General features: G+C 42.6%; 1 protein-coding gene across 4 annotated transcripts in view; it reads right to left on the bottom strand.

The window, feature by feature from the left end:
* kank1 (KN motif and ankyrin repeat domains 1) overlaps positions 1–2,323 on the bottom strand; it is a 259,966-nt gene extending 257,643 nt beyond the window's left edge. For all 4 annotated transcript variants that reach the window (XM_033017791.1, XM_033017787.1, XM_033017790.1 and 1 more), the window contains exon 1: positions 2,166–2,323. The gene's annotated coding sequence lies outside the window, so the exon portion shown is untranslated. The remainder of the gene's footprint in view (positions 1–2,165) is intronic.
* Positions 2,324–13,197: the final 10,874 nt, after the last annotated feature.

Below are 13,197 nucleotides of genomic sequence, written 5' to 3'. Positions count from 1 at the left end.
GCAAATGAGGCAACACATGAGATAAGAGATAAATTACAACATCAAGAGATTCCTTAATCTCCACCTTAGACTAAATCTGTCCAACTATTTCCTGGTATTTCAGTAACAGGTTTCATTTGATGAAGCTCCCAAGTGATATTTCACCTTGTTAAATCACTTCACAAATATCCATGTTATTAGGTGGAAAAGTTTAGCATTTTCAAATCATGCTGGGGACTCTATTGAAACCAGCTAAATGACTAGAACAGATCATTCATGCCTGACCAAAAGTACTACACTCTGATAACTCAGTCATTTGGATAATCCTAATTATGCCACCAAACTACTCGACCGAGCCAGAAATTGGAGATTAAATTCAGAGTCTGGGGCAATCCTGCTGACATTAGGTCCAGTTCTGTAATGGAGAAAAGTCTAATTACCTGTACTCAACTACTACCACCACAGTTAAAATTAACATGTATCTTCAGTTTTAGATGTTGTTGGACCCACACATAAAATAATGGTTTCCACGGTTCTCTATACAGGAGGCAAGTTTCAATCAGTTCCATTTAAGACTCAAGAGGCCTTTCACAGCAAGATAACTATGACTCGTATGAACAGCTGAATTTTGAAGTATTAAATCAAATTATCTTGGTCTTGACCTTACCTAATGCAGGTATATATATACACGATATCTAACAGATGTAGGTACAAAGCCGCAATCTAATTAAACAATGCAGACAATATCCACTAAGCCTCTGCCATTTTAATATATTTACTTTTACTACAAACAAGAAAAGTTTCATCTTATCAAATCATATTAGGTTGTTGAAGGACTCAACCACATGCAAGGGAGGTATGTGCAGTGGACTGCAGAGTAACCACACAATTATGCCTTTGCTTTTCACAAGTTACACAGATAACACCTATTTACCAGGCCAAACCTTTGCTCCTCGACGCATCTTATCAGCTGACCTATAAAATACCAAGACTTCTTTCCCTTTCACTCTGTGGTAGATGACTGGAATATCTATTCCGAACACCTGCAGTGAGCTCTACAACAAAAAGCACAGCTGCAGAACCTGCAAGGCAACGCCATCATTTAGTTAAAATGAAGGGGTATGTAGCACCTCGCCAATAAAATACTTATAAACGTTCAAAGGACAAATAATTTGACAGTATCATTAAACGGAAAAGCTCTTATTAACAAGAAAAAGTTAGAAAGTAAGTACACCAAACCGTTTTTTTGATCAGAATTGACACGGTCACTCAAGATTTGGAGCAAAGTTGTGAAAAGGCACAGGCATGCACTGGACTTTTCGACAATAAAACATATCTCCAAATCAAAGCAAAACCCCAAAAGACGGTGGCACATTTCCACAGATCTTTAAACAAAAAGTATCAGAAACAAATCGCTCTCAAAGTAAAAGCAGTTACTTGGATACTTTTCTAAGGTTTTTTTGTAACTCTTGGCTGAATATATTACACATTTTCCTTTTGAACAACATGTACATCACGAAGAAGTACCACGATAGAAAAAAAAAGGACACTCGGAAAATAAGACCTAGCCTAGGGGAATTAACAAAGAAACCAACAGCGCCCCACGATTGTGGTCAAGGTAAAGCCTTTCGCCTGCACCAGGACTGTATCGGCACAAGAGAAGAAAGCCCTGCACTCGGGGGTCATCGCTGTTGCTTTGTGATTCCGACGTGTTGCCATCCACATCAACTGGCTTCTCCCAGGCGGATCAAACACTTGCTGCCAGCTCATGAATGTATATTACTCCTCCCCCCCCTCCAAAAAAAAAACAGTGAAATTCTAATAGAACAAAACAGTGATAGGCATTTGAATTTTTAAAAAAAATATCTGATAAATTTACAAACTTTTACATGATCTTTTTTTGCTCAACAAAAACTTCTCATTTAATAACTAGGAATAAGAACAGTATCTTGCTCGAAACATGAAGCAAGGTGAACAGGTATTACAAAATATACACAATCCCATAACATAAGTGCAAGTTATATTTAAAGGGCATTTAGCCTGGTGTGCGTGTATATATAGCGATAGGAAGCTCTCACTCCCATTCTACAAACAAGCCTCCCTGCTCCAACACTGGGAAAACAGCAGAGACCGACAACTTTTACCAAACTGCAGGCTTCCCTCAAAACTCTTCGAAACTGACTGACCTCGCTCACCGCACCAAGCAAAGCAAAGAGAAGTTGGTTCTGTCCGAAAGTCCGGTAACTTTAAATGTTCTTCCACCCGCCTCCTTTTCTAACCGAGCCCACGGGAGAGTCTGACTGCCGTCTCGCCGCTTTGCACACACAGGACATACAGCCCGCACCACGCATGCACGTCTCAGCGAGTTGGGAACTGTGGGAGATGTAGTGTCACAGCTCCGAGTCTCAGCGAATTAATTCAGACACAAGAAACTGAGTCTGAAGAAGGGTTTCGGCTCGAAACGTTGCCTATTTCCTTCGCTCCATAGATGCTGCTGCGCCCGCTGAGTTTCTCCAGCATTTTTGTGTACCTTCGATTTTCCAGCATCTGCAGTTCCTTCTTAAACACAAGAAACGGAGATGCTGGTTGACCAGAGTAATTAAACGCCACTAGAGGTTGAAGAAACATGGGACAGCTTAACCACAGTCCACTTTCGACAGTGCAAAGGAGGTAAAGACAAATTGAGAGGAAAAAAGAGTCTGCCAAGGACATTTTGCAACCAATGAAGTAATTTTGAAAAATAGTCACAGTTGTAATGTCAGAAATGCAACAGTCTGTCTGCACAAGACTAACTATGCCCAGTACCGTGATATTAATGAATTAAGGTCAACCAGGAAATATCTTACTTTGCTTCAAAATAGTGCCCCCAAAATGTTCCATGTCAACCTGAGAGGGCACGAGGAGCCTCAGTTTAACCTATAATCAAGAAGGCAGCACATCTCGCAGAGAAAGACTCAGTAATGCGCAAGTTTCCTTTAATTCCTTCACATCAGCAAAACCAAGTATAGACTAGACAACTATTTTGCTAAATATGCCCTTGGAGCTAGCCATTTTAAACTTCCCTTCCAATATTGGCCTTTCTGTCCCTGGCCTCCTCCATTGCCAGAGTGAGGCCACATGCAAACCAGAAAAACAGCACATCATATTCAATTTTGGTAAGTTACAACCCAACAGTATGAACAACAAATTCTTCAATTTCAAGTAATACTGCCATTCCCTCCACAGCTATTGCCTGACCTGTTGAGTTCCTCCAGCACTTTTTTTATTTTTGCTCAGTATTCATCATCTCCTATTTCTTGTGTCATCTCAAGTTGTCTTCAAGACTCCATAGTCAGGCTTCAAGCCAAGTGATTGGTAAGTTTTCAGCTGGGTTAAACTGTTAATGTTTTACATTCCCTCCATAATTTAATTGTATTTAACATACCTACAAAAGTTATTTATATCAAACACCATTGTTTGGAATCATTCACACTCAGTGCTCTATTTATGTACAAGTAAGTATGCAGAAATTAAGGTTCTGCAGTTACTTCAGGCATGGGGTATTAAATTCTGCATTTTATAATAAACAAATTTACCAACTATTTGCAACCATAAATATACACAATTTAGCAAGATCCCAACGTTATAAAGGATTATATTTTTTCAGGCGCTTGGAATGCTAGTTTATTTATTTTATACTTCCAGTTTATATTGAACTCATTGTCTATCTGCCATTCTAACTATTTTCTTTATATCACAACTATTTTGAGCCACAATTTACTCCCACGATAACTCTCCTTTCATCCTGTTTTCCAACAATTTTCTCATCGAATCATGCAGCATAGAAACAGGCCCATCTTCTTCTTAGGCCCACTTCAGTCATGGCTAACCATGGGTGTCTCCAAGGTTGGAGGGCGCCAGTGCGTGACTTTGTTTAACATGGGGAGACTAGTGCACAGACACCCACCACACGTCTGGGTCAGGATCCAGTGGCATGGAGTCCAAGACGACCGGAGACCCTTTTCGGCTGTAGCCTTCAGCCACCTTCCCAGCGGTTGTGACGCTCCACTAAGGTCAGCCATCATCCTCCGTCTGTTCCACCGTTGAGGTCTTGGTTGGATTGCTCTTTGTCAGAGTCCTCCCCCTCGAACTTACCACCATGGGTGGCCCTACCAGGAGCATAGCTCCAGACAGCATCGCTCTCAGGACCACACAAGCTTCTCCACCACGACAAGGTAAAATCCACGGAGAAGAGGCCCATCAGCCCACAATATACAGGCAGACAGGTGGTGTTTCTGAACCTGTTCACCGATTCCAAATTATCCCTCCACTGTTGCACTCTATAAATGTAATGCCCTTGATCTGATTGATTAAGGAGATATATAGTTGCCTGCTCTGTCCATTTGCAAAGATACTAACTTACATTTTCTGCAAATTATCATGCCAGAATTCTTAACATCCTACAAGTGGAGTGCGTAAATAAAATCAACCACTCTGCAAACTAATTATGGCCTAATGTTTAATTCTGTATGGTTATGGCTATTAGATGTGGTAGGGCACACTTTTTAACAATAAACCAAATTCTTCAACAAATTTACTGTGCCTTGTGATGAAGAGCAGTCGAGCAGCTGCACTGAATTTACAGCATGGATTCCTTGGTCAGCAAATTGCCAGTGCATTGCTGTAATGGTCTTTGGTGCAAATAGCACATTTGAAAGCTATTAGGGAATTAGGATAGGCTCAGGGTCAAATTACCTCGCAGTAATCATTCAGAGGCTGTTATTGACAAGAGGATAGCACATATCATACTGCATAATTGATGGGAAGGTGCAACATGTTAGCATACTGTCCTTTCTGCTGTAACATTCATTGTTCATTTTAATCTATGTGAAAGATACTATTTTCTCTGCTGAGTAATTTGTAGAAAGGAATGAATCGCATAGGAATTTAATAATCCTGCTCGGCTGAATCAAAATAATCCAGTTCTGAAATGCCTATTAGAGAAATCTGTCTAAAGAAAATACACTAAACAGTTTCTCAATGTCAAATCACTAAGAATAATTGCTCTGGATGACATTTTTCTGAAGAGTGCCAAAATACAACTGGAACAAAATAATTAGAGCTACTGGAGCAAATTTTAGGTAACTACTACATCACCCTACCTCTTCTTCTTCTTCTTCCCTCATTTAACCCCCAATCTCTCCTATTTCAAGGGGATATTGACAATAAACTTCATTTTACATTATAAAAGAATATTAACATAAGGTTGTCATAAATGTTAGTTGATAGTGACAAGGTAATAAACTGAGACCTTCTTCCTCTCCTAGAATCAGGGGGTTCTTTCATTGTGTTTCAAATGGGCAATAACAGTGTTTCACAGATCTCTGCCATCTGCAAATGGTTAAAAAGATGTTCTTGTGTAGGTGAACATAATTCCCAGTTGCTCAGAAGTGAGCATCTTATAACACTGGTTGTTCTACACATTTCTGTAATAGCGCCATGGTTATTGACACGGATTGCGCACCCTGTCTATTGGTAATCACTTCTGGCTGCTAAACACATTCTCATGTTGGTAACAGTGAGCTGATGACTCTCCTGGAACGAGTAATATTTCATAGTTTGTGGGTGATTTTACAATGTTCCTAAAGCCTTGTCTCACGGTACGAGTTCATTCCAAAAGCTCTCCCGAGTTTAAAAAATATCAAACTCGGAGAATGAACGTAGCGGGTACGTCGGAGCTCGGGGACGTCTCTTAGCGCTAACGGCAGGTACTCGGGAAGACTCGCTAACGGCAGGTAAGCACGAGAAGACTTGTGAAGATTTTTCAACATGATGAAAAATGTCCACGAGAGCCCCGAGTACCGAGGAGTGGCCATTACCGAAAATCTCCGAGTTCGAATCAGGGCAAACTCAGGAGAACTCTTGGAATGAACTCGTACCGTGGGACAGGGGTTAGAAACAGAATAATTTCAAAGCTTGGGGAGAGAATATGTATTAAAGGGTCTGTTGTTTGCCAATGACAACAACCCCTTTTTATAAGGATAGCGTTAGTTAGAAGCACAGTGAAAATTGTTCAAAATATAAACACTACGAAAAAGACGTTGTAATGGGCCTGTCCCACTTAGGCAATTTTTCAGCGGACTGCCGGCGACTGTCAAGTTGCCGGCAGTCGCCTGAAAAACCGGGAACTGGAACGGCAACTGTCAGAGTGGCGCGCACACACAAACACATCGCTTCCTTCACCAGCCCGTGTGAATTTTTTAAACAGCGCTCCCCCCGCTTGCCCTGTCAAAAAAATTCACACGGTGCAAAGCCAAGGTGATACAGAAACACACCGCGATGAACAGGAAGGTTGGCGCTGTTAAAAGACGGCTAAAGCCCAGTGTATGGTAAGTCTTTTAAAAGAGGGGGGGGAGAGGGGAGAATGGGGTAGAAGGAGTGGAGACAACTTCTAAGAAGCCAGAGATACACGGCTGTGAAGCTCGGCGGACATTTAACATTACCGGTCGGTTATCCTTGGTTCTGAAAACTACTGCTTACCTTTCTTTTCCCAATGAGCCAATGAAATTCACCAGTCAGCACCGGCTCCAACCTACAAGAACCTTCGACCTCCTGGTAAACCCACTGGGACCTTCTGCCGACCCACCTACGGCTCGAGAATTCTCGATACTCTCCATGGCGGCTTCATTCTAGTCGCCGCTAATTTTTCAACATGTTGAAAAATTCACGGTGATCATAATGAGGTCGCGATTAGTTCCCAGAATGCGGGAACGCCTCACGACCATGAAGGCGACTCCCCGGCAACCACCCGTGAACATGTGGCGACTGCATAGTCTCCTGCAGTCGCTTAAAAAGTCGCCTAAGTGGGACAGGCCCATAAGACTTTATTTCACGATATGGTAAAGTAACTTAATAAATTTTTTTTTCACAAAATATAAAAATTATGTGGATCTGTAACCATATAAAAATAAACTGTTACAAAGCAACATCTTTCAACATTGTATTATGATATAGAAACGTTGGAATCTTGAGGTAAAAAGCAGTACAAGAGGAAATCAGCAGGTTAGTCACTGAGCTCCTCCTGCACTTTGTGTTTTTTAAACGTTGGGCAGATTGAAACATATTGTTTGAAATGAACATTTCAGATCTTCACACAATGGTTACCATTTATTGAATTGTTTAAATATTTAAAGGCTGCATCAAAACAATTACCTGCCACAAAACTATTTAAAGTAGCAAAAAGTAACGTAATAGATTGGAATCCTTTCAAAATCATAATATGCATTTTATAGCTATGAGAAGACTAAAGGGCCTGTCCCATTTACCCGTTTTTTTCAAAGTCGCAGCAGGTCGCCGAAAATTTTCAAAATGTTGAAATTCAGCGGCGACCAGAAAAAGGTACGACTCTTTAGGCGACTACGCACGACCAAACAGGTGTCACCGGTCGCGGGGAGAGTGGGACAGGCCCTTAAAGACTCTATAAAGACTCCAGTTCCATAAATTAAGCCTTGCGTTATTTTAGGAGTATGTCACTGATGTTTTTGACAGGAATATTTTTACTATTGATTACAAATTATATTGACGCATCATTTTAATACCAAGCATTTATTTGATCAGATTAATTGAAGAGAGTATAATTTTTTGTCTTTCCATTGTTTTCAACAGTGTTGTTACCTTCACTTTTTCTTCTTGTTGTGATAGGCTACCGTTAAAATATATATTCCGAATGATCAGTATTCACATAAATCCTGGCAGGTTACTGGAATAATGACTACATTACAGAGCGGTGAGGGCTTGAATCGGGCATGGGGCTTGTTCTCGCGGAGACCCAGGACCGTTGGAGACAGCGGTGGAGGGTCAGAGCGGTGAGGGCTTGAATCGGGCACGGGGCTTGTTCTCGCGGAGACCCAGGACCGTTGGAGACAGCGGTGGAGGGTCAGAGCGGTGAGGGCTTGAATCGGGCACGGGGCTTGTTCTCGCGGAGACCCAGGACCGTTGGAGACAGCGGTGGAGGGTCAGAGCGGTGAGGGCTTGAATCGGGCACGGGGCTTGTTCTCGCGGAGACCCAGGACCGTTGGAGACAGCGGTGGAGGGTCAGAGCGGTGAGGGCTTGAATCGGGCACGGGGCTTGTTCTCGCGGAGACCCAGGACCGTTGGAGACAGCGGTGGAGGGTCAGAGCGGTGAGGGCTTGAATCGGGCACGGGGCTTGTTCTCGCGGAGACCCAGGACCGTTGGAGACAGCGGTGGAGGGTCAGAGCGGTGAGGGCTTGAATCGGGCACGGGGCTTGTTCTCGCGGAGACCCAGGACCGTTGGAGACAGCGGTGGAGGGTCAGAGCGGTGAGGGCTTGAATCGGGCACGGGGCTTGTTCTCGCGGAGACCCAGGACCGTTGGAGACAGCGGTGGAGGGTCAGAGCGGTGAGGGCTTGAATCGGGCACGGGGCTTGTTCTCGCGGAGACCCAGGACCGTTGGAGACAGCGGTGGAGGGTCAGAGCGGTGAGGGCTTGAATCGGGCACGGGGCTTGTTCTCGCGGAGACCCAGGACCGTTGGAGACAGCGGTGGAGGGTCAGAGCTTACCAAATCCCGTGACGTTCCACACTCCATAGGGAGGGTTTCTGGGGAAGCCGCTGATTGGTGGGAGCAGACTAGGGGAAGCAGCTGATTGGGTGCAACCTCAGGTTAGCATTTCTGCTTTCTGGTTAAAGGTACAGTGATTTAGTAAGGGTACAGTGAGCTAAGGGAGGCTAGGGAAGCGGAAAATCAAAATGTGACAGGAGGATCCAGATTGTGTGAAGATAAAGCTCTAGATGTAAAAGGGGCAAAAACGGAAGGAAGGGTAGTAAAAATCATCTGAAAGTGCTTTATCTAAATGCGCTGTACACGGTATTAGTGAGACCACATTTGGAATACTGTGTACAGTTCTGGGGTCCATACTTAAGAAAGGATGTACTAGCCCTGGAGGCAGTGCAGCGAAGGTTTACAAGATTAATTCCTGCAATGAGGGGATTGACATATGAGGAAAGGTTAAGTAAGCTGGGACTCTACTCTTTGGAGTTTAGAAGAATGAGAGGCGATCTCATTGAAACGTATAAGATCGTGAGGGGCCTTGATCGGGTGGATGCACCGAGGATGTTCCCAATGATCGGGGAGGCTAGAACTAGGGGACATAGTTGCAGAGTGAGGGGGGGCTCTTTTAAAACTGAGATGAGGAAGAACTTCTTCACCCAGAGGGTGGTTAGTTTGTGGAATTCACTGCCCCAGGGAGCAGTGGAAGCAGAAACGTTAAATTTATTTAAGTCAAAAATAGATGTTTTTTTAGCTGCCAAGGGGATAAGGGGCTACGGGGAGAGGGCAGGGATATGGACCTAGGTATGGTTAGTATAGTAGACCTGAGTGATCTCCTGGACAAGTGTCGATCGCCTGGATTGGGGTCGGAGAGGAATTTCCCGGATTTTTTTCCCGAATTGGACCTGGGTTTTTATCCGGTTTTTTGCCTCCCCCAGGAGATCACGCGGTTCTTGGGGTGGAGAGGGGTGATAGCGGTATAGAGGGGAGGGTAGTGTCTTGTGTTCTGTGTCTTGTGTCTACTGTTTGTGGGTAAGTGTGTCTGTTTAGTGTTCAGCCATGAGTGAATGGCGGTGCGGGCTCAACGGACCTGATGGTCTACTCTCGCACCTACTTTCTATGATTCTATGATTCTATGATTACCTTTGAAGCTGATTCAATTCCAATATTTTACACGCATACACCCCACTGAAATAAAAATACAATTAATTAAAGCAGAGGGAAAAATGGAGTCTACTTTTAAGCAGTTTCTTTCTGAATTATCCCTTATCTTTGACAGATGGACAGATTTATGGACAGGGTAGTACAAGGTAAGAGCATAGCTTCTTCACCGTAAGATTTGTGTTGATACTGAGTTTTAAGTGAAAATAAATAAAAAGGTTCTTCTGCCAGCATTTGTTTCTCCAGATGGATTAGACAGAAGATCAAAACAAAGACATGAATGGTACATGCACAGCTTGAGCTTTGGATTTTTCTTTTGATGTGTTTAGTAGGTGAAAGGGTGGGTCTGTTTCTCACTTTCACAGGACTTCAGACTTTGCAGCTCAAAATAAGCCACTTCTGATCCAATTTGCTCCTCCATGCAAAAACAAAATATAACATCCCAAGGTCCGTAGAAGAAATATTTGTAAAAAATATGTAAAAATCTCTCAACTTTAACCTTCAAGCTGATTAATCATATTAATTGTCTTTATATAGTGTGGCGCATTAGCTAACTATTTTGTTTATTTTGATCGGCCTCTTCTACATTATTCGATCCTTCATTATTTGGACACTACATTTGTTCTTTTTCAGTTTTAATATTTACATTACCTAACAGTGTTATATCGAATAGCGTTGATACCAGTGATGGGATATACAGCCAAGATGCATGTTTGGTAACATCCATCCAGATACAAGAATGAGAGTACCATACACAAAAGTGTACTAATGTACTCAGCAATCATGACTGGTGGTGAAGTGAGGATCCAATTACATTTCACTCATCGTTGAACTCAGATCTGTACTGATTCAGTTATATGTTAATTGGACTGTTATCTACTGTTTACATAAGTATGGTCCTTCGACCACATGTCAGAAATCACAGTGATTCTCATTTGTTAAAAGAATTCCAGAGTCCCCTCCACAGCTGTGTATATCCATTCACATGAGATGATTCCTGAGCTCGAGAATTGAGATTGACTGCTGTACTCTTCCAGCACTGCAAGACAATTTAAATCCTTCCCCACATACTCTGGCCTATGATCCATTTTGTCAAGCAGTCAATACTGGAAATAAACCAATATATTTAATCCCTTGACCACCCGGAAAGTGTATGCAATTGGAATAAATGGAATCACAGAACAACTTGAAATTGCATTCCCCGATCTCCTATTGTAGTTCCTGTCTTTACCGTGATTGAAAAATATGCATGCCAAGAGAACAGTGGTGTAATCATAATTTTGATTTGATTTAAAGCTAGTATTATTAGATGTCATTCTGTCTCCCATGTGTGTTCAAAAAGTAGAAATTAGAAACTTAAATAGAGAAAGGGGAAAATGCACAGTTGATCCATCCACTTCTGCAAGAAGCAAACAAAATAACATTTGTCAGTCACTGGTGAACATATGAAATGCTAATGTATATTTTCTGAGCTTCCAGATACTTGTGCATTAATTTAATTTTCACTGTGTTTTCTCAGCTGTGGTTTGGATCAAAATTCTGAGTGTCATTTGCAACATTTTGTAGAATGCAATTTGAGGTATTTTTCCAGTATCTGTATGTGAGGTTAGTCTACAGCTGATACACTTCATGCTGCATTATATTAATGGGAATATGCCAGTCACATCCATGACTGGTCGTTGCACTCTGACTAGACAGTCATTTTACTGATAAATGTTTGCCCACCCAGTTAAAATGATGCCTATTTGTTTCAACTCAATAAATTACTTCCAGGCAGTCCCCAGGCTACAACAGTGTTCTGTTCCTGAGAACTGTCATAAATCGGAAAGGATTATAAACAAAGCGTGTGGGAGGATCATAGAAACAGCTGTGATGGGAGGACAAGCAGGCACGGGAAGAATGGCCACCAGCCAGTCTCATTGACAGTGAATGAGTGAGTGATTCTGCTTAATGTTCCCAGCTCTGCTTGGCTTGACCCAGCACAGATTGTTGTGGCTTGGTGGTGAGGGACATGTGGAGGGAGCATGTAGAAATGTCAATAGACATTTCCACATGCTCCCTCCACATGTCCCTCACCACCAAGCCACAACAGGTGCAGGAGTAGGCCATTCGGCCCTTCGAGCCAGCACCGCCATTCAATGTGATCATGGTTGATCATCCCCAATCAGTACCCCATTCCTGCCTTCTCCCCATATCCCCTGACTCCGCTATTTTTAAGAGCCCTATCTAGCTCTCTCTCTTGTCCTGTTACTGTGTGTCAGGAGATGCCTGCAGCAGCCAGCAATGCCATCCCCCTTTCATCGTGCTGGTCTCCCAAATACTCATTCATATGTAGGAATTGTCCATTGGATGTGCAGTTGTAATTCGGGGAGGACCCAGAGCCCTTTCTTCATTTCAGTTGGGGAGGGTGTTTGCCAACAGAGTGTTTCCATTGTATAATACAGTGTACAGAAGATAAAGTCTATGTAATTATCCTTGAGGTATAAATGGTTGGACTTGAAGTTGGAGTTTGAAGTTGTTGGATGTCATGTACAAAATTCTGGCAGGGTAGATGTAACAATGATGTTTCTCCTGTCTGGGTGTTAGATTCACAAAATAATGGGTTGCGATTCAGGATAGAGGCACGAGGAACTTCGACACCTGGGGTTGATATTCACTACCCAAGAGGGCTGTGGAGGCTATGTCACGAAGTATATTCAAGATAGAGACCAATATATTTTTAGGGGATCAAAGAAAATAGATTAGTGCAGGAAAATGGAATAGAGGCAAACAACTATTAACCATGATCTCAATGAATGGAGGAGCAGACATGTAGCCCACTCCTCTTCTCATGTTGAGTGGAGCACAGACTGGAACTTGATTGCTACATTCTACCTCTAGGTTAGAAATATTAACACTCTGAATGTCGAGCTACATCATGGAAAGCATGTAGACCCATTTATTTGTTTTTTATATTTATGGTTCAGCTTCAGGATTTTCGTGTTTGTCATTGTTAGCCAATTAAAAAAAAGGCCAATGCATCACCTTTGGCTTTTAGATATCATAATGGTGGTTGAGGATTTTAGATAGGCCCATGGATATGCAGGGAATGGAGGGATATGGATCACATGCAGGCAGGGGAGACCAGTTTAACTTGGCAGCATGTTCTGCATGGACTGCTACTGTTTTATGTTCTATGACAATATTAAGGCAGTAGTTTGGAAAATAATCACCGGTTGTGCATTGTCATTTTCATTTGAATCTGGTGGTATTGGGCATGTTGGTGATCAGATGTTGGAGCTTCTGTGCTCTTTGTCCATCAATGTACTGACCACTGGGTCAGGAGTGGTCCTGGATCATCCTGGGACCAGATGCACTCCAAATAAAGGCATGTTTTTCCTCCAGTTCAGAGGTTATTGGATGAGAACAAAGGCCATTTCAATATTGGCAAGTTCCTGACTTCTCTTTTATTTGGTTGGCAATTTAGCTCTATGACTGGGAAAATGAAAGGGGAATGTCAATACACGTGAGT

The sequence above is a fragment of the Amblyraja radiata genome, chromosome 3 (assembly GCF_010909765.2).
Source record: "Amblyraja radiata isolate CabotCenter1 chromosome 3, sAmbRad1.1.pri, whole genome shotgun sequence".
Taxonomy (NCBI): Eukaryota; Metazoa; Chordata; class Chondrichthyes; order Rajiformes; family Rajidae; genus Amblyraja; species Amblyraja radiata.
This window is presented reverse-complemented; position numbering and strand designations above follow the sequence as displayed.